At 42.6% G+C, this 21,257-nt stretch overlaps 1 protein-coding gene across 4 annotated transcripts in view; it reads right to left on the bottom strand.

Moving 5' to 3' along the window:
• PDE1B (phosphodiesterase 1B) overlaps positions 1-21,257 on the bottom strand; it is a 519,764-nt gene that overhangs the window by 133,494 nt on the left and 365,013 nt on the right. The gene's annotated exons all lie outside the window — the stretch shown is intronic.

Below are 21,257 nucleotides of genomic sequence, written 5' to 3'. Positions count from 1 at the left end.
AATTAATCCTCGGTGTTCTCACTTGGATCACTACACTAGAGGACATTCAAAATTGCTTCAATAGCTTAATACTATTGATGCTCTATCTGCGGAAAAGGAAACTGTGTTTAATTTAAACAGACCCTTCCTTAAGTTTTTACAGTTATTCAAACCACCAAATAGTTTTTCTTTTCAAATTGCTATTATAAAAGGTTAAAGTGTATCTAAAGCCAACACTCTTTTTCTTTTTCTTTTTTTTTTCGGGTTATTTTGTTTAATTTTAGAAAAACTGTAACAAATTACAGCCTCTGCCAGATTCTTATTGTTGTCTGTATTCCTATTAGAGAGATTTAGTCCCTCTTTATGTCCTTGTGATCAATGTCACTGGCCTGGAGGTGAGGTCCCATCCACCCTGTCACCAGGACAGGAGCAGGGGTGAAATCTCCCAATGGAGACACTTGATTTTGTTGACAACTGTCTCAGCTTCATTTTTGCTTTCTGTTGTATGTATAGAATAGAAGCAAAAAGAAATCTCCTGAAATGGACACAGATGTAAAAAAAAACTGCTAGGGGTTTTAAATATTTCATAGTCTAAAATTACAAAAAAGTTTAATATAGTTTATGCCAGCCAAAAGGGACAGTATTGAAAGACTCAACCCTAGTTACGAGACATATAAATAGGCAGTAGCTGCTAAAAAGTCAACAGTTTTTTAAACTCCCTCCACATAACACCAGAAACAGAGAACACTATGTAATGTAGACTCATATAACAAATTAGGATGACGAAAGTAAAAAAAAAAAACTGGTAAGGTTTAAATTAGAAGTTAATGTATGAGGGTGGGAGAGTAGAGGAATGAGAAAGACATTTCACATTACCTTGACATGTTATAGTAAAAACTAATTCTGTGAATGAAAGGCACACTATTGGAATTTTACTGCAATATTCTGATGACTGTTGGTACACCAAAACAACCCCCAAATTGCTGGATGATAAAAAAAATGGAATGGTCAAAGTTTAGTCCTATCGGAACTATATAAACCAAGTACAAGCAGCGTTTGCTAACAGAAATCAGACAAATGTGAAATGCTGAACCTATCCAAACTAAGGCCATAAAAAGAATCTTGCCTCTCTGAAATAAAGTCAATTCATTAGACAGCGAGGTTTCAACTTATGTAAATTAGACCTGAACTCAAAGGCCTCTCTTGCACACTGGTTTATTGTAAAACACTGTTTCTCCTGACAGTAAAAAATCAGCATTAAATATGTACCTAAGCTGCATTTTTTCTAGCAGTGTTAGGTTTTTTTTTTTTTTGTTATTGTTTTTAAGTTATTCTGGCTCTTGAAATAAATAAATGTGTTTAGGTGCGTTTAGCAGTGTCAGGCTTTTTTTCTGCCAAAACTCTTCTGCTCCTAGATGCACTGCCAGTGGGTTTTTTCCTGCCTTTAAACTCTCCTAAAATACTATGTGTGCATGGACACATAGGCTAACATGTAGGGGAGTTTAGAGGCAGAAAAAAAAATGCCAAACGCTCCTAGGAGCAGCTATAAAAACATCCTGTGTGTATGAGTCCAAAAAGCTAAGACTTGTTAACCTGTAGGGGACATATAGAAATATTAATTGTACTTAAACAGTACCCTGAAATATTTACAGTTTCCACACCTCCCAACTTTATGAAATTTGAAAGAGATTATTCCTTAAGTGCAAAGTTTGTAGGCAAAATATACTCCCCCAGTTATGCATACCACTAAGAATTAATATGCATATTTTTGATTGTCTGTACTCACAACTGTGTTTTTGACCACTACTCTTCCTTTGCACTGAATTTTTAAAATAAGAAATGCAATAATTTAGAGTTTAAATGGATGGCTTAGTGTAGTGTAACACTTTTGGATGGTAAATAGATCTTTAAATTTAGAGCAGGGGTCACCAGCCCCCGCGCTGCGAAATGGTTGGTGCCAGTCCGTGGCATGCTGGGAGCCAGGCCCTGCGGTCGGGGTTGGCGACGGGCAGAGTGAACCAGCACAACCTGCACTGCCACCCTCAGAGCACCAGATGGCCCTCTCTCCCTTTCTCCTAACACCACTACTCTCTTCCCTCTCTGTGGTCACAAAGAAGGAGAAGGGGAGGAAGGAGAGCTGGTTTGGGGACAGGATCCCATAGAGTGCTGGTGAGATCCAGGCTGCACCCCCCCTATGAGGTGCACCACCAACACCACAACCCCCCCAGGGGACAGACTGCAACCAACCCCCCAACCCCCAACTGGTACATGGAAGGGTTGACTTCCACGCAGCCAGTCCCTGATGCCGGGGAGGTTAGGGACCACTGATATAGAGGTCTATAGAGATGACCAAATAGAAAGACAACTGGGGGAATGAGAGTAAAAAGGTTGGGTTCCAAAAGAGAGACAGACCCTCTAAATCAAGGAACAGTTGGACGCTATTCTCTTTGAATCTCACCTGTTATAAAGCACTGCACTTCCTGCCATGTAACCGGGCTAATGCACTACTGTTTTTGTGGCCTAGTAGCTTTATATCGACAGTGTGAGATCATCTAAAGCACTGCTGCCTGTGACTACTAGTGAGGTTCAGTGATGTTCACTATTTTCTCAATAGATGGCTGGAGAGAAAGCTAACAAAACCAAAGAAAATTCCCAGCTCAACTTACCAACAAAGCCTGCAACCAACCGAATTATCCTGTCTAACAGTATGAGTTTAAAACAGGGGTTTCGTTTGCATACATTTACAAATACATGTGTAAGCAGCAGAGTCTCTTCACAGCACCCCAGAATTAACTGCAATCGCTCTCAAAATTTAGAGTTAGGACTGCAGATAATACTCGGGTGCCGTGAAGAGGCTCTGCAGCTTACTCACGCATTTGCAAATGTGTGCAATCTAAACCCCTGTTTTTAACGCATACTGTTAGACAGGGTAATTCAGTTGGTTGCAGGTTGGGTGTTAAGCTGAGCTGGGAACTTTCTTTGATTTTGTTTGATATACGTCGCCCTTCCATGTGCCCCTTGCCGTAAGGGCCAGTTATAGGTGGGGGCCGTGGCCATTTGTTTGTACTATTGAAGAGGAAGCTAAACCTGAGGACCTGCAATGCAAGGACCTTCCTGCTTCTGCTCCATTCATTCTGTGGATCTATGCTTCCTTCCTCTCTCTTGCTGCTTCTTCATCATTTCTTCCGCCAGTCATAATAGGAAATCTCTGACATAAGGAGGTAAAATCCCTGCTCTCCCACCAAAATGGTAATACTAGTGTCTTGCCATTTGCTCTCTACTTGCCTTTTTTTGTCAGAGCTTCCATAGTGCAGGTTCACATTATGTAATTTGTTTTAGGCTAGCCAAAAACATTGGACTTTTCTTATGCAAATTGTTACATAATTAAGTTTGATTGTGCTGGCAATACAGTGCCTTGCAAAGTATTCACCCCTCTTGGCATTTTTCGTGTTTTGTTTCCTCACAACCTGGAATTAACATGGATTTTTTGAGGATTTGCATCATTTAATTTACAGAACATGCCCACAACTTTGAAGATGTTTTTTTTTATTGTGAAGCAAACAACAAATAAGACAAAATAACAGAAAAAGTCAATGTGCATAACTATTCACCCCCTAAAGTCAATATTTTGTAGAGCCACCTTTTGTGGCTATCACAGCTCCAAGTCGCTTTGGATAAGTCTCTATGAGCTTGCCACATCTTACTACTGGGATTTTTGCCCATTCCTCCTTGCAAAACTGCTCCAGCTCCTTCAAGTTGGATGGTTTGCGCTTGTGAACAGCAATATTTAAGTCTGACCACAGATTTTCTATTGGATTGAGGTCTGGGCTTTGACTAGGCCATTCCAACACATTTACATGTTTCCCCTTAAACCACTCAAGTATTGCTTTAGCAGTGTTTTTGGGGTCATTGTCCTTCTGGAAGGTGAACCTCCGTCCTAGCCTCAAATCACACACAGAGTGGTACAGGTTTTGCTTAAGAATATCCCTGTATTTAGCACCATCCATCTTTCCCTCAACTCTGATAAATTTCCCAGTCCCGACTGCTGAAAAACATCCCCACAGCATGATGCTGCCACCACCATGTTTCACTGTGATGGTGTTCTTTGGGTGATGTGATTTGTTGGGTTTGTGCCAGACATAGCGTTTTCTTTGATGGCCAAAAAGTCCAATTTTAGTCTCATCAGACCAGAGCACCTTCCTCCATATATTTTGGGAGTCTCCCACATGCCTTTTCGCAAACTCAAAATGTGCCATTTTGTTTTTTGCTGAAAGTAATGGCTTTCTTCTGGCCACTCTGCCATAAAGCCCAACTCTTTGGAGCGTACGGCTTATTGTCGTCCTATGTACAGATACTCCAGTCTCTGCTGTGGAACTCTGCAGCTCCTCCAGGGTTACAATAGATCTCTGTGCTGTCTCTCTGATTAATGCCCTCCTTGCCCGGTCCGTGAGTTTTGGTGTGTGGCCGTCTCTTGGCAGGTTTGCTGTTGTGACATGTTCTTTCCATTTGGTTATATAGAGTTGATGGTGCTCCTAGGGATCATCAAAGATTTGAATATTTTTTTATAACCTAACCCTGACTTGTACTTCTCAACAACATTGTCCCTTACTTGTTTGGAGAGTTCCTTGGTCTTCATGGCAGTGTTTGGTTAATGGTGCCTCTTGCTTAGGTGTTGCATCCTCTGGGGCCTTTCAAAAAGGTGTGTATATGTAATGACAGATCATGTGACATTAGATTGCACACAGGTGGACATCATTTCACTAATTATGTGACTGCTGAAGGTAATTGGTTGCACCAGAGCTTTTTATGGGCTTCATGACAAAGGGGGTAAATACAGAGGCACGTGCCAATTATCAGTTTTTAATTTCTGAAAAATAGTTTTATGTATATATTTTTCTAATTATACTTCACCAACTTAGTCTATTGTATTCTGATCCATCACATATAATTCAGATTAAAAAAACCATTGAAGTAACGGTTGTAATGTAACAAAATAGGTAAAAAGCGAAGGGGGGTGAATACTTTTGCAAGGCACTGTATGTTGAAACATAGAGCTGACACAACTGGTGCAGGTTTATCTTGTGGAAACAATAGCGATCATTCAACAAAACCTGATCCAAGCAACTAATATTTTACTGTGTTCAAACATAGTAAGTTCTGTTCAATATATCAAAAAAAGCCTCACAAGATCAAGTAAGGGAACTGGGCCAAGATTCTTCTGGCTGGTTCAATGACTTCACAGTTCCTTTGCTTCTTCTCCTGCAGCAGAGGAGTCCATTCCATAGTGTTGCACTTAACGGTGTTCATATATTGCCTTGTTAGCACTGTTTAGTGCAGTAGTAGTGAATCCAAGCTTTTGTGATGATGCACCTGCTAAAGGCCACAAAAGAATGGGCCCAGAGGGATTGGGTTGAATGATGCTTGCAGCCCTTCAACCTTGAAGACTGGAGACATAAAGTGGCAACAAAGGAATTACTGCAAGGGGCAGCTATAGATTAAAGTGGAGTTCCACCCACTTTTACAACTCTTCAGCATCCCTCACTAAACTGTGCACTGTAAACAAATTGGACATTTTTTTTTTTTTTCTCAGCACCTACTATATATCTGCTGTATTCATTTTTTACTTCCTCCTCCCTGGCCGCGGCCCATCGCATCATTTCTTATTTGCAATGCCTTCTGGGAAGGGGCGGCAACTTCCTCTGAAACTGCCGTTGCTATGGAAACCTGACCTGAAACCTATTACACTGCTTGTGCTGCACTGAGCATGTGCGAGATCTGCAAGGATGAGATCCAGGAAGAAATACAGTCTGGCTTCAGATGCCCACACTTAAGATGGCCACGGCCTGCTGTAATTTTATAAAATAACAAACTACTTCTATAAACTAACAAAACAGACCTTAGTTTACAGACTAACTTTACTAGAATACATTAAGCTTGTGTATTATAGGGGTATTTTTGTTTAAAAAGTATAATTTCGGCCGGAACACCACTTTAAGGTCAGTATTGCAGCAAAAGCTGTTTTGTTTTTGTTTTTTTATTTATTTTTAATAAAACATCAGTGATCTACCTGTCCTCTCTTCACAGAAAATTAATGTTTGCTTGTTGATATAGGAGTCTACCAGCTCCAGATCCTAAAAATGATTTACACATTCTGCATCAGACATAGACTCAGATAGTTAATCTGCCCTCTGTTTCCTACAGGCCTTTGCCATCAAAGACGAAAAATGTTCCATTTTACCTGAGTTTGTTTTCCAACCTCAGGCATCCTGGGAGAAAAGCTAAGAAGAAAATGAAATGCGAAAAATAAGCTCTCAGGGGGATGAAACCTTGAATTTAATTCATTTTTTGCTATAGAAAAAATGGGGAATTGACATCATTCAGGAAAAAAAACTTTTCTTTTTTCAAATGAAATTGTAAAGATGATATTTTTTAAAAATTAGGAAACTGCCAAAAGGAGAACCCACTGCAAACATAAAGATATATAACTTTGCATAATATTGCAAAGTATTGAATCCAAAGGAACATAGGCACAGTGAAATGGATATTGATTTTATCAGTAGCATTCTTTTCCAACTATAGCTCAAAAAGTGGGATGTTAAACTGTGTACAAATTACAATATTTCATTTCTCAGCTACCAAAAGTGTTTATATTGCTGTTAACTTGATCTACCCCCTTGTAAATCATAGTGTTGCCTGTTTTCTAGCACTCTAGCGCAATAATAACGATACTGCACACTGCTGACAGCTGAATATTTATATTGATCTTCTATGATTTTACTGTCATATTAAAAAAGCAATAGATCTTTTTTTTTACAGCGACCTTCTCAGTTTGATTTTTTTACTTGATAGCAAATTATGCCTTTGCACAAAAGTGGTCAAGTGTTTCCCATTTTTTTCTAATGTGAAATGAGGAAAGCATGGCTTATAGCTTTGTTTAATAAAGAGTTTTTATTCTTAAAGAGACCCTGTCTTTTTCATGCCTGGTAAATTTAAAAGGTTTCTTTAGGGCCCATCCCCCAAACCATTTATACTCATTTTCACAGTTCTCCCCAGTAAGTATAATACTCATCTAGAGAGTATTAAATGTAACCTTCTCACAGAATGCACTGTTCAGTTATAGCAGTCAACCACTATGACCAAACACTGTCACATGTCAGAGGAGATGATGTAATCGCTCCCTGTAAGCTCCAACACTAGCCAACACCTAATATTTTGTGTCTACTGCTACAGAAACAGAAGCAGTGGGGGAAAGCCATAAAAAAATATAACGAGGTCCAGGGTGGAAATTCTATTGACCCTATTACTTTGCATGAATAGGCAAGGTGATTGGGTCTTTTTAGGTGCTACTAATGCCCTGTACACACGACTGGTTTTGCCGTTGGAATAAACTCTGAAGGTTTTTATGATGGAGTTCCGATGGAATTCCGCTCAAGCTGTCTTGCATACACACGGTCACACCAAATTCCAGCCAGTAGCCAATAGCTTCTGTCTCGTACTTGCTTCAGAGCATGCGTCGTTTTTGGTGCGTCAGAACAGCATACAGACGAGCGTTTTTTCCGATAGTAATTTGTTCCGTCGGAAAAATATAGAACATGTTCTCTATCTAAGTCCATCTGAATTTTCCACAGAAAAAGTCCGATGGGGCATACACACGGTCGGAATATACGATGAAAAGCTCCCATCAGACTCTTTCTGTCAGAAATTCCGCTAGTGTGTACACGGCATAAGTACAGTAATCTAGAGCAACCAGTCACACACCATCTTGTACTTGTATCTTGTACTTTGCTTCAGCAATTCAGTGAATTCTAATTGGTTGCTCTGGATTAATACACTTAATAATTAGTACTTAAAGCTATTAAATACATAAATCAATAACCACTTCTGACATTTGTTGTTTACAAGTAAAAATCTGTATTTTTTGCTAGAAAATCACTTAAAACCCCCAAATATAGACCCTAGAGAATAAAATGGCGGCCATTGTAATATTTTATGTCACACTGCATTTGTGCAGCGGTCTTTCAAATGCAATTTTTTGTGAAAAAATACATTTTAATGAATTAAAGATGAAAAAATTAAATGAAAAAAAAAAATTAAAGTTAGCCCAATTTTTTTGTATAATATGAAAAATGATGTTCTGCTGAGTACATAGATACCTAACATGTCATTTAAAATTGCACACGCTTGTGGAATGGCAATAAACTACGGTACTTAAAAATCTCCATAGGCGACATTTTAAAACTTTTTACAGGTTACCTGTTTAGATTTGCAGAGGAGGTCTAGTACTAGAATTATTGCTTTCGCACTAACGATCACGGCGATACCTCACATGTGTAGTTTGAACACCGTTTACATATGTGGTCGTGACTCACTGCTGCGCGCGAGCTCGGAGGGAGGGTTCGCTTTCAATTTTTTTTCTTATTTATTTAGTTGACACTGTCCCTTTACTTTTTCTTTTCTAATCACTTTCATTCCTATAACAAGGAATGTAAAAATCCCTTGTAATAGAAATAAGCATGTCAGGTCTTCTTTACTGAGAGATCCCAGATCTCTCATTTACCTTTAAAAGCAGAGGCAGAAGTGACGTCAGGCATTGCTCCGGTCCTCCGAGGGCATAGAGCCGAGTGGGGGCAATCTTGCCCTTACACGGTTTCCTGCCTAGCAAGCGGCCGCACTGGACCGGTTCCCGGGTTACTGACGAGTCCTGTAAGCTCGGGAACCAATGGGAAGCAGCGGGAGGGGGGCACCTCTCCAGCGGCCTAGAAAAGCGATCTTGCACTGAATCCACTGCTGGGACCACTTATATATGAAAGCCGGCCACCTTCTGTAAATAATGATGCTGAGGTTATGGCTAGCTGCTGCCATAACCCCGGTATTTAACATCAAAGTAATTACGTTTATTTATAGTTAGGTGGTCAGCAAGTGGATAAATATATGCATAAATAAATAAAAGTTAACTTTCATAAGGACAATTACCTGACCAGGGATCCAGTGCTGTCATTACCTGAGCCTGTTCTTTACCAGTCTTTGAGTCCCCTGCCCCAGCATGTCCAGTGTGGGAAGCAGGCTGTGACTCCTTGCAGCTTCCTACTGCATGAGTTGTGTTGTGCTTTGTGATTGGTCCAGCAGCCTCTTGGGATCTGTGACATGTCCCAAGAGTCTGCAGGCTGGGGAAGGGGGGCGGCTGAACTTCTGGTGGAATCACTTAGGCAATTCCAGCAGAAGTGGGAGAGAGGATTTTTAAAAGCTGTATATCCCATTTAGAGTAGTTCTGCTTTAAGTTGTATGTAAAACCAAAACATTTGTTTCATTCTGGATAGAGTAGGGCAGGATTATAAGCCCTTTTAGAATTCTGTTTATTTTTTTAGTTATTTTTGACCTTGTCATCACTGGGGAGTTTTCTCTCTCTCTATTTGTCCTGGTGACCACAGTCACTGGGAGAGAGGGAAAGTCCAAAACACTGGAACGAAAATAGAAGGAAAATCTTCTAATGGGGACACTGGGTGCTATGCCAACTCTCAAAGGGAAGATTTTCTTCCTCTTCCAGATGTTTCCATAAGACAAGAAGTGATGGGAAATTACAGGACTGGGACAGAGATGGCAACAAAGAGCTAGCAGTGGTTTGAACAATTACTTAAATTGTAAGTAAAAAAACTTAAACAAATGTTTAAATAGGACACTGCAGACCCATCTGTTTGCTTTAGATGTGAGAAGGGCCATTGCTAGCTGAAGCAATGTATTCAAAGGTATGGAATATTTAAGAAATGGGGCACCACTCTATCCAAAATTAAAAAAGGGGTTTTAAATATACCTTAACAGTTAAAATCCTTTATTAAGTTAGGCCATAAATGCACTTATATTTGGGTGCTAAGATTTGTCTCTTATTCCAACCTCAGAATCATTGGGATTGAAAAAAAAAAAGTACAAATCACGTATAACAGGGTACCATCAGCTGTGTTCTCCTCCACCCCTTTCTCTCCCCATTGCCGATATGCTGCTGGAGCAGCTCTGTGTGCTTGATCCCCCGCTCAGTCCTCCAATGTGAGCAATGCAGAGTCGGGACTTCTGTGTGCTGTGCGGCAGCCACAACTCACCGCTCGCTTTCCTGCTGTGTGAGCAGCAGAGCAGGTTCTGTGTGAAATCTCCCACTCACTCCTGCCCCCCCCCCCCCTCCTCCTCCTGGAAATAAAAGATCTGACCCAACCAGTGGCGAGGACTTGCCATGCAGCGGCCGCCATTCATTTAGGAAAATTTAGTTCTTAAAGGGGCATAGTGCAATGCAAGTGAAGGGAGGCTGATGGAGCTGTGGACTTCACCACCCTGTATTTCTTGCACAACAGAAGAGGAGAGAGAGGACTTTTTGCCTGGCAATTCTGGAGAGATCAGGGTATTTGCATGAGGAAGTCAAGCCATACAGACATGAGGCCTTAGATGGACTTGTGCAGAGATTGGGTGCCCTTGCTGCATCCATTAGAGCTTGAGGACTGATTGTTTGCTGAACTGAGCCTGATGCTGGAAGGACCCGTTGCCATGGGTGTCTACAAAAAGGGATAACCAGTGAGAACCAGAGCTGTGAGACTGAGCCTTGTGAGGACCTGTTCCGGAGGACTGAGTCACTGGGTCCTGAGTACCTAAGGACAGCAGACAGCCAAGTGATCTGGACCAGATTCCTGTGTATTAGGAGGGGTGAGCCAAACCATCCTGCTGCAGACTCTCCATTGGACAGTAAAACATCATCATCATCAGCTTTGTCCAATGAGCAGTGGGCTTGGTTAAGAAGAATTAAAGCTGATCAAATAAGCACACATGCAAAACCTTACATTCATACATACTTTGGTATGTAAAACAGTAAAATGTGTTTAGCTGTTTTGCCTGGAGTTTCATTTTAGTACTATATGTTGCTGGATTATTCTGCTTTACAGAGATGTGCTATTTTAAGTTTTAATTTATCTTATTTTACAGATAATTTTTCAGAAACAGAAACACAATCTATAATGACACAGAAGATAGTAATTTTCAGAATGAGTTGGCCGGTACGCAAGCTTAGAAGATATTGTTTTTCTCTTCCTCTCTGACACTATTTCTCAGGAAAGAGATACTTTATATGTGACATAAAGCGAGGATGACAGCTAATAAATACTCATCATCCAGAACAAACAGTCTGAAAGTCGTATCTGGAAAACACCGAGCTTTTGGTCCAGCCCCCTCAGAACTGTTGCCATGTTTATTCGCATGCTGTGCTGCTTCATAAGTTTTCCCTGCACGTTGTCTCCTTCAGTGTGTCCTTGCCCTGAGCCACCAGCCGTTCAGAAATTGATTTTCCCTTTTATGCTTTCAGCTTGCAACTAATTGAATAGATGGTACCTGTGATTATGACATGGCTGCTATATCAGCCATGGGACAGGATTGCTGTGCCAAACACAGAAATATCCCATCACAATAAATAAGGTTAGACAATCTTAGCCTCATGCATAACGTTTATCTGTAAAAGGTGGCTCTGCCCAGAAGGTGATGACATCAGGAAGACCACACACCTTGTAACACTCTGGTATACACTGGGGTAAAAGAGGGGTGGTATTTCAACACTGCTAAATAATACTTAATAAGGAAGAAACTGTAGGCTGAAATGTCTAACTAATGTATGTCAGCTGTGATATTGGGAGATTGTTAGCTCAGTGGTAGAAGCAATTTTAGTGAGTCCATGCCAATCCAAACTGAAGTGTAGGGCTTGATAGCCAACTTTTATTAGGCAAAAATTCAAGCAGCAATACAGTTGCCCACACAGGGGATTTTCACCATCAGAACAGGTAACAAAAATACACAGCCACTTGTCTCCCTCTTTAGCAGCACCATTGGTTAGGCCCCAAACGTTGGTCTTTGGCTTCTGGCCCCTAGACCAATACCTCTGTGTTTCCAGATGCAGCCCTCTCTCAACTATCCTTGCTCTCTTAGCACTCCTGCCTCTCCAGGCCAATTCAGTTGTAGCACTGTGCAGCCTTGGCCCATTCCCTGGCCTCTCAGTAGGGGATCTCCTAACACCCTGGGCTCTCTCACTCCTCTGAGACCTCCAGATTACCTTGGTCTCCTGGACTCGCCCAGTTTTCTTGATTCTTCTAGTTTTCCATATTCACCTAGCCTTCTCGATTCCCTCAGTCAAGGAATCTCTTCTCCAGCATGGAGTGCTATCTCTTGAGCAGAGCATACCTGTGTCCTAATGAGTGCCCTGAACTATGACCAAGTCCTTCATTATAAGGGCTGCGTGCACTTGCACTCACAGCCTGTGGTCTCTTGCAAGACCTGGCCACTGGGATGGAGATCCCAAAACTCCCAAAACTCTTTGAAATCTCCAAAATCTGGAACCCAAACCAGGGATACCAAATTCCAGAAAAAAAAAAACAAAAAAACATTTTTCTTCATTTACAATTGATATTCCAGAGCCCTGCCCTCTGCATACTCGCAAACCCTGTGTACTTTCTACTACCCTTTTCACAAAGGTAGGGCATTTTTAATGTTCCTCTAGAAGCATTTTAAAAAATAATTGCTCCTGGCTGAATAGAATCTTTTAAACATTTTTTTCTGCATTGGTACATGTTCCCCAGGTCAGTGCCCACCAACCTTCCCCTCTTCCCCGTGCTATTTTTTGATACCCCTTGCCTATTTCCAAGAAAATTGGCATATTTGATTTGACAGATTCAGCTACTTTTGATTTCACAAGTATTTAGGTTCAGCATCCAAACTTCTTTGAAGTTCGTTGAACCCTGGGCAGTTCAGCTCATCACTACTATCAATATCATTTTGGGAACAAACTCAGAGAGGGATCCTTGAAGCATAGAGAGAACATATGAACCCCATGCAGAGAGGGTTCTGTAAGTATTTCCATACAGAATCTCTTTGTTAGAAAAATTGAACTGGTTGTAAACTCCTGAAATGAAAAATGAACAAGACACATCCTCATATAGTAGGTGAGGTTGAAAAAATACGCAAGTCCATCAAGTCCAACCTATGTGTGTGATTATATGTCAGTATTACATTGTATAGCCCTATATGTTACGGTCGTTCAGGTGCTTATCTAATAGTTTTTTGAAACCATTGATGTGGAAGGGAATTCCACATCCTTGCCACTCTTACAGTAAAGAACCCTCTACGTAGTTTAAGGTTAAACCTCTTTTCTTCTAATTTTAATGGCCACGTGTCTTGTTAAACTCCTTTCCGCAAAAAAGTTTTATCCCTATTGTGGGGTCACCAGTACTGTATTTATAAATTGAAATCATATCCCCTCTCAAGCATCTCTTCTCCGGAGAGAATAAGTTCAGTGCTCTCAACCTTTCCTCATAACTAATATCCTCCAGACCTTTTCTTAGATCCTTTATTAGCTTAGTTGCCCTTCTTTGTACTCGCTCCATTTCCAGTACATCCTTTCTGAGGACTGGTGCCCAGAACTGGACAGCATACTCTAGGTGTGGCCAGACCAGAGTCTTGTAGAGTGGGGGAATTATCGTTTTATCTAATTAATAATCTAATTAATCCCCTTTGTAATGCATGCCAATATTCTGTTTGCTTTGTTAGCAGCAGCTTGGCATTGCATGCCATTGCTGAGCCTAGCATCTACTAGGACCCCCAGGTACTTTTCCATCCTAGATTCCCCCAGAGGTTCTCCCCCCAGTGTATAGATTGCATTCATATTTTTGCCACCCAAATGCATTATTTTACATTTTTCTACATTAAACCTCATTTGCCATGTAGTTGCCCACCCCATTAATTTGTACAGATCTTTTAGCAAGGTTTCCACATCCTGCGGAGAAGTTATTGCCCTGCTTAGCTTAGTAATGTCCGCAAATACAGAGATTGAACTGTTTACCCCATCCTCCAGGTCGTTTATGAACAAAATAAATAGGATTGATCCCAGCACATATAGTGTGTACTTGTCTCATTCTATAACACGTATTGTGTTTCCTCTCTGCTCTCTCCTTCCTCTGCTATCTGCATAAGTCACCAGGAAATCCATGGAGATGGCCCTGCCCCCTTCCAGCACACAACAGGTGATTGAAAACCTCAGCTGTGCATGCTTCCCTAGAGACTGAAACTGTTGGTGTGTGTCTTTTCTTTCCACTCAAGTCTCAGATTACACTCAGCTCTGTGTTGTGAAGTGTGTGACAATAGATCTCTTCCCCCTGCCTCCTAGAAGCTAAGAAATGCTGTCTACATGCTGTACTTTTAATGGCTGTAAAGGAGAGAGGGCCATAGATAAACAGGTACAGCTTATGGAGGAGAGTTTGCTTCATCACTGTGTATCACCTGAGTCTAGTCACTTCAGTGGGTATATGTAAGGGTTAATTATCACAGGGTTAATTATCACAATTATCACAGCTGTATTAGTAGGTAAACCTGTTTATTGCAATAGAGTTTATATGCAGCTCCTGTTATATTAGTTAAACCTATTTCTTCTGGTCTGGGATTCTATACTGTAGCTAGTTTTAGCTCAGGGCTCCATAACCATTATAGGCTAGAGCCAGGTAACCATCTGACGGCCACTTCTAGTAGTCAGAGGTTTGGTTGCATGACAGATTAGACTCTTAGGGACTAAGACTCAGAATAGATGACTGACAATGGTTGGAGGATCTCCCTATCACCTCTGATCTTGTTTTCAGTCCTGCGACACCAAGACGGATGCCACAGCATGATCAACCTTATACTGTATATACTTGGATATATGTGTACAATTTCACCAGGACACTTGTTGGGCCCTTTGCTGATTAAACCTATTTGTACATTGGATGTATGCATTATTATTAATCTTATAAAAAGCTTCTATTATTTCCATAATGGTGAGAGAGAAGGTCTCAGCCACATGTGGTATCCATGCTACTAATACCAGATCAGAAGAGACAATAATTGCAGGGTAACTAGGACAACTGTTTTGGCAACAGCTGGAGGGTCTCCTCATCACCACAGATTTTGTCTTTAGGTCTCTGGCGCAAAGACAGACGACACATCATGCTCAGGGGCCCCTGCAACTGGACTTTGCTGCAAAATTCATCTGGCGGTATCTCCATAAATAACTATATATACCCAGTGTAATAGTGAGAGTCCCTGTCGCTATAAAAATGGGGTTAAAGTGGACATAGGGTATGCACATTTGCTTGAGGCAAGGCTTCAGAGCATAAATGTGGACTGGAGAAAACTGCTTTTGCAGCTTTCTCCAGGTTTTGAGATCCACCAGCAGATTGACTGGTCAGGTGTGTGTTGGGCTATTTGTAGACACCTGACCATAGTTCTGGGCTCCACCCTCCCGAGGAGTCCAGGCAAGCAAGGGAGAAGTGTGCATGTCTGCACAGGTCTGTCTGTCAGAGCAGACAGAGGGTCTAAGCCTGTGGGCTGGAAAAGAGTGCTGAGGTACTGGGTGTACAGGAAATCTGTTATAGAGCCGAGAGGGCTGAAGCATGTGTACAGGAAATCTGTTATAGAGCCGAGAGGGCTGAAGCATGTGTACAGGAAATCTGTTATAGAGCCGAGAGGGCTGAAGCATGTGTACAGGAAATCTGTTATAGAGCCGAGAGGGCTGAAGTATAAGTCTGAGCAGCAGTGCTGCTGAAGAGAGCCAGGTGGCTTGGTATTTTTGATTAAACTTACATTGTTGCTGTGGAAAGCTGAAACCCCTGTGTGGGCAACACTTCTGTTATTGGACATTTTCTTTCTTTAATAAAAGTGGGCCTACAAGCCCTTAAAACTGCGTATCTGGCGTGGACTCGGCTCACTGGTAAGCTCTACCTTTAAGCTAAACCAACCCCCGATGTTACAAGTGGTTGTTGGATGCGGGCAGAAGACGGAGGAATCCGGGTCCTTGCTCCACAGTGAGTTCAAGTCAGAAACTATTGGCTGTGTGTGGAAGTGCAGCCAGGCAAAAGGCATTGCGTGTTGCAGGTGGTGTACCTGTGAATGAAAAGTCAAATTTTTTTTTTCTCTGCTATGAACTGTGTTTGTGTGCATGAGACAGCACAATCTGTGTGTGCACTGTGCAGGTGAGGAAAGCTTGCATGAAGTGAAAAGCAACTTGCTCTAAAGTGACAGTACTTCATTTTTTGCTGGAGGCCGCAAAAGTGCAGTGGAGTGACTGCGAATATGGAAAGTCCACCAGTGTTTGAATCGGCTGTGGACTGGTGCAAACGGCACCTGGCAGCGCTGGACAAAGCTACAGAGGAAAGAAAGCCAACCCTCAGTGTAAGGGGAGAGCGGCTGGATGTCCATAACTGGAAGAGGGGTGTTGTTGCCCCTGGTAACGCTGCTGCAGTTAAAACAGTAGCTATTGTGAAAAATGTCAACGTGTCAGGATCCAGCAGAGAGAAGCCCATGCTATTTACAAAGAGAGAGGCTGATCAAAGGCTGAGACCAAGAGTGGTTGCCCGTAGCAACAGAGAGGAAGCCAGTCGGGCTGTCTGTGTACCATGGGGTATGTCTAACCAGGATCGTGGCAAGTGGCTTCAGGAGAAGCCGATACATCATGTTGGAGAGAGCCAGCAAAGTTCTGCTGGGAGAGCGCGATCTCCCATGGCGACGAGAGTGAAAGTGGTGCCGGACAGGAGAAGCTGCAGAGGAGATTTGGCTCAGCGTCCCCGCAAAGAGGCTTGTGCGTTCCAGCCAGCTGGGAATCGCCAGGAGAGAAGCGCTCTGGGAAAAAGTCGTCCAGTACCATGCCTGGAATGTGGCCAGCTGGGGCGTGGCATGTTTTCTTGTCCTAGGTTCTGGAATTCAGCTGGAGATAATATTGCTGAGAAAAGGTCTTTATCTGCGGGCCCAGATTCCTCTGAAAATATGTTTGCAGTCACCCCTAGCAACAAGAAGGAGTTTCCTGTTGTGTCGGCAGGTGGTGCTAAACAGTGGGAGATGCCTGCTGTAGTTTCATCCCGTGGCCACCAGGGGGAGTTGGCCAGTAAAAGTGCAGCAGAGGATTGGTTCATAAGACAACGTACTCAAATGAAGATGGTGACCCCAACTACTGCGGTGGGTAAGACTGTCTTTAATGAAATGGTGGCTGGAACTGTTGATTTCCGGTATAAAAGGACTGGTTACAAGACTGTCCCTGATGATGTGAGAGTGACCCCAGTTAGTGGGGCCACTGAATGTGTTCTTGAGGGTGACTTGTCCCTGTGCAGTACCCTGTGCAGTGGGGAGGCAGGGGTTAAAGTCAAACCTGCACCTGTGTGTGCATCTCAAGAGGAAAATAGTGATGTGTCTAATGTCTGCCAGTCTCAAGTTGGCGGTGGGCTAGGACAGCCTGCAAGAGGTACAAATGCTGTCAATGTTGATGATTATGGAAAATGTATTGCTGTTGGGAAACCCCCAGGTTCTTGCAGAGCAAAAGCTGTAGTCAAAAATGGGCCATTGCCCATAGCAACTGGTAGTAAGACATCACAGTTGTCCCTAGACATCTCCAGGGAACTTCATTTATTGGAGCCGGAGGTTGCCCTGGACAACTGCGATGTCACTCTGGTGGGACAGTGTGGAACTGTACCGTGTAATGGTAATGTGTTAGTGCAAACTGCTAGTACTAAAAATGTGCAGGTAAATGGTGGGTTAACACAACCTGTGAAAAATGCAAAGGTGTGTGAGGTTTATGAAGCACCAGCCGAGCAAGGTGGTGAACATGGTATATTGCAATCTTCTGTGTTAAAACATGTATTACCACAGTCTGACATGATTCACAATGATTTGTGTAATGAGCCTGAGCTCATCTGTTATGTGTCCCCTTGGGCGGATGGATCGGTTCTGAGGAGTACAGGTGAATGGAGCGCACAAACAATGGATTGGGATAGTTGGAGTAAAAATCTTATCTCCCTGATAGATGAGGTTTTTATGCACAAAACTGAGGTTGTCATGGAGTGTCAAAGTGACGTTGTCACTGGTAATGTTCTGGAGCCGTTCACTGATGCTGAACCTGAGAAGTTGGGTATGAGTCCAGCACCTGGCAGCGCTCTGGGTGAGCACCCGGCTGTGGTTACCTCCAGCTGGGAGGATGTTGGTTTGACAATTGCAACTTCTCAAGTCTCAGCCAATGAGTCTCTCTGCATTCCCAATGTAATGAAAGTCCCCAGAACGGACTTGGGTCTGGGATTAAGGGTCTGGTCTGTAACCAAAGCATTAGAGGAGCTGCTTAAACTTTGGGATGTACAGCCAATCTATATTGGGGTGTCTCCTCCACAGTCAGATGGCCTGGTACTGTGGAGTACCACTAGGTGGAGCACTAAATGGCAGGCTGTACAGAACAAAGGAGAACAAGACAGGAATGGTTTATTCTTGAAAGTATTACTCTTGTTAAAAGTTGCTTCTGGGTATGCTGCTGGGTTAATTCCTGAAAAAATGGTATATGGGAGATGCTTTGGAGAAACTAAAAATGAGTCAATGTCTGAGGTTTCACCTCCTAACAGCCCGATGGGAAGCATTTCTGCGGTTATGGTCCAGGGTGGTGCTGGTCAGTTGTCGGTGAAGGGCGCGTATACTGCACCGGTGGAAAAACCACGTGAGATGGAAGGGCCGAGCATGGACCAGAAAACAGCAGAAATCCTGACCGTGGCTCAGACAGAGGTGGTTAAAGAGACTGGGGTCACCAGTCCAATAATAGGTTTATGTGACAAACCTGATATGGTCCCTGAGACAGGGAAATGGGTAAAAAGTGCAATAAGGTTGGTACGCGGATCAGACGAGAGCTCGCCTGTTCCGGTTTTGGATAGAAATCCAGGTGGTATTAAAGGTCAAGTGGTAGGACAGCTGTCTGCAGAGTGGGTGAACCCAGGGGAGGTGACATCCTGTGAGGTTCCTGTGGGTGATGGCGGCCCTCCGGTATGTGTGCCCTCTGCAGACTCTGCCCTAGCAAATGCTGAAAAAAAAGGCATTGGTGACATGTGCAACATTGAGAGGTGTAATGTTGGTTTGAAAATGTCTGTCAATGATGAATCAAGTAATGTGTTAATGGTACATTATAATGTGGTGTCCAAAGGTACAGGTAAACCTGGTAAACAATTAGTGACTGCTGAGTCAGGTACCAGAAATAAGAGGAGGAGTCCCGTTAAAAACACCATAAAAATAGGCCCCCTACAGTCTCAGAACAGTAATGCTGAGAGAGGTTTTGGGAAACCAGGAAACTTGAAGCAGGGAGGCAAAAGAGTTGGTAAACCCAAGAGACCTATTGTGATGGGGAAAACGGGTACCAGTGAGGGAAAAGGTGGTTACTCATCAGGCGTAGTGTCTGGAGGAGGTTCTCTACAGAATCAGGAAACTGAGTTGGAAGGAAGTAGCAGGAAAGGCAGGGGGCCAACAGAAAAGAAATGTGAGCTCAGGAACCCCAAGGACAGAGGGAATAGGCTGAGTATAGGGAAATGTAGGACCCTGTTAAGATCCAGGGTGGGACGTACCTGGAAGCGCACCCGAAAAAAAGGTTGGGCCTACGTGGCTGACAGCCAGCGCAGAGGTGTCCCAACCATGACGGGTGCTGGTGTTCCTCCCTCCGGATCGAAACAAAGGGGGGGGATATGTAATAGTGAGAGTCCCTGTCGCTATAAAAATGGGGTTAAAGTGGACATAGGTTATGCACATTTGCTTGAGGCAAGGCTTCAGAGCATAAATGTGGACTGGAGAAAACTGCTTTTGCAGCTTTCTCCAGGTTTTGAGATCCACCAGCAGATTGACTGGTCAGGTGTGTGTTGGGCTATTTGTAGACACCTGACCATAGTTCTGGGCTCCACCCTCCCGAGGAGTCCAGGCAAGCAAGGGAGAAGTGTGCATGTCTGCACAGGTCTGTCTGTCAGAGCAGACAGAGGGTCTAAGCCTGTGGGCTGGAAAAGAGTGCTGAGGTACTGGGTGTACAGGAAATCTGTTATAGAGCCGAGAGGGCTGAAGCATGTGTACAGGAAATCTGTTATAGAGCCGAGAGGGCTGAAGCATGTGTACAGGAAATCTGTTATAGAGCCGAGAGGGCTGAAGCATGTGTACAGGAAATCTGTTATAGAGCCGAGAGGGCTGAAGTATAAGTCTGAGCAGCAGTGCTGCTGAAGAGAGCCAGGTGGCTTGGTATTTTTGATTAAACTTACATTGTTGCTGTGGAAAGCTGAAACCCCTGTGTGGGCAACACTTCTGTTATTGGACATTTTCTTTCTTTAATAAAAGTGGGCCTACAAGCCCTTAAAACTGCGTATCTGGCGTGGACTCGGCTCACTGGTAAGCTCTACCTTTAAGCTAAACCAACCCCCGATGTTACACCAGGTATATGTGCACCATTCAGCAGGACTCCTGTCGGGCCTTTTGATGATAACACATGTTTGTACATTTGATACATGTACAGTTCTTAATCTTTTCTTCTATATAAAGCTTGTATTATTTATATACTGGTGTGCATCTATATACTTATGGTTAATGTTATTTGTTAGTTGCAGTAGTTCTTCTGCTTCAAAATACTTTGATTAGATTACTGGTTAATTTCCCAGGAAGGGAATCCACTCTGTTCCCAGAGGCCGTACCCTGGATGGAAGCACTACCAGCTTTATTATTAATCCCACTCTTCCATTTAGCAAAGGTTCTGGTTCTCTTATTTACCTACAAGTTTGGCACAATATCCTATTTGGGGGGGCCATTTGTTATAACACCACCCAAAAGAGGGCTACAAACGAAACACAGTTTTAATCATAGTTTTACTTCCAAAGGCCAGCCTATAGAGTGCATGTTTTTTTGCATAGGAACAAAACTGTAATATTTGCTATCAGTGATATTTATCCAAACCACAAATTCATCATCTACTAACCAGGAATTAATGGTTTTCTAGGCTTAAACAAATACACATTTGAGTGTTTTACTGGGGGGAAAAAATCACCTCAGGAAACTTATCAACTGGATTCAATGTTATTTAAATACTATGCAGTTTACTCATCTATATCCAGCTGTCAACCCTTCAGCAACATTATGTTTGAGAATGTCAACCAGTTGACACATGGACATCACAACATTGCATTATACAGAAAAACAGCAGAAATAAATGTATCATAGGGTGATAGTAATAATTTGCACAGGAACCTATAGTGAAAGCCTAAAGCAGCCATGTCTGCATAGAACTTTCATAGAAAATGCCTATACCATAATAATAAAAAGTGTAATTCTTAGTAAAAATATAAATCTGTAACTACACAAAAAAGCATTATGAAACTGCACAGAATGTACTCATATGTTTCATGAGAAACATTGGTTGAAATATCCACCCACATCTTCCATGTAGGAAACGCTGTGACAACCGCTATTAC

Source organism: Aquarana catesbeiana, linkage group LG02 (assembly GCF_042186555.1).
Source record: "Aquarana catesbeiana isolate 2022-GZ linkage group LG02, ASM4218655v1, whole genome shotgun sequence".
In the NCBI taxonomy this organism is placed as follows: Eukaryota; Metazoa; Chordata; class Amphibia; order Anura; family Ranidae; genus Aquarana; species Aquarana catesbeiana.
This window is presented reverse-complemented; position numbering and strand designations above follow the sequence as displayed.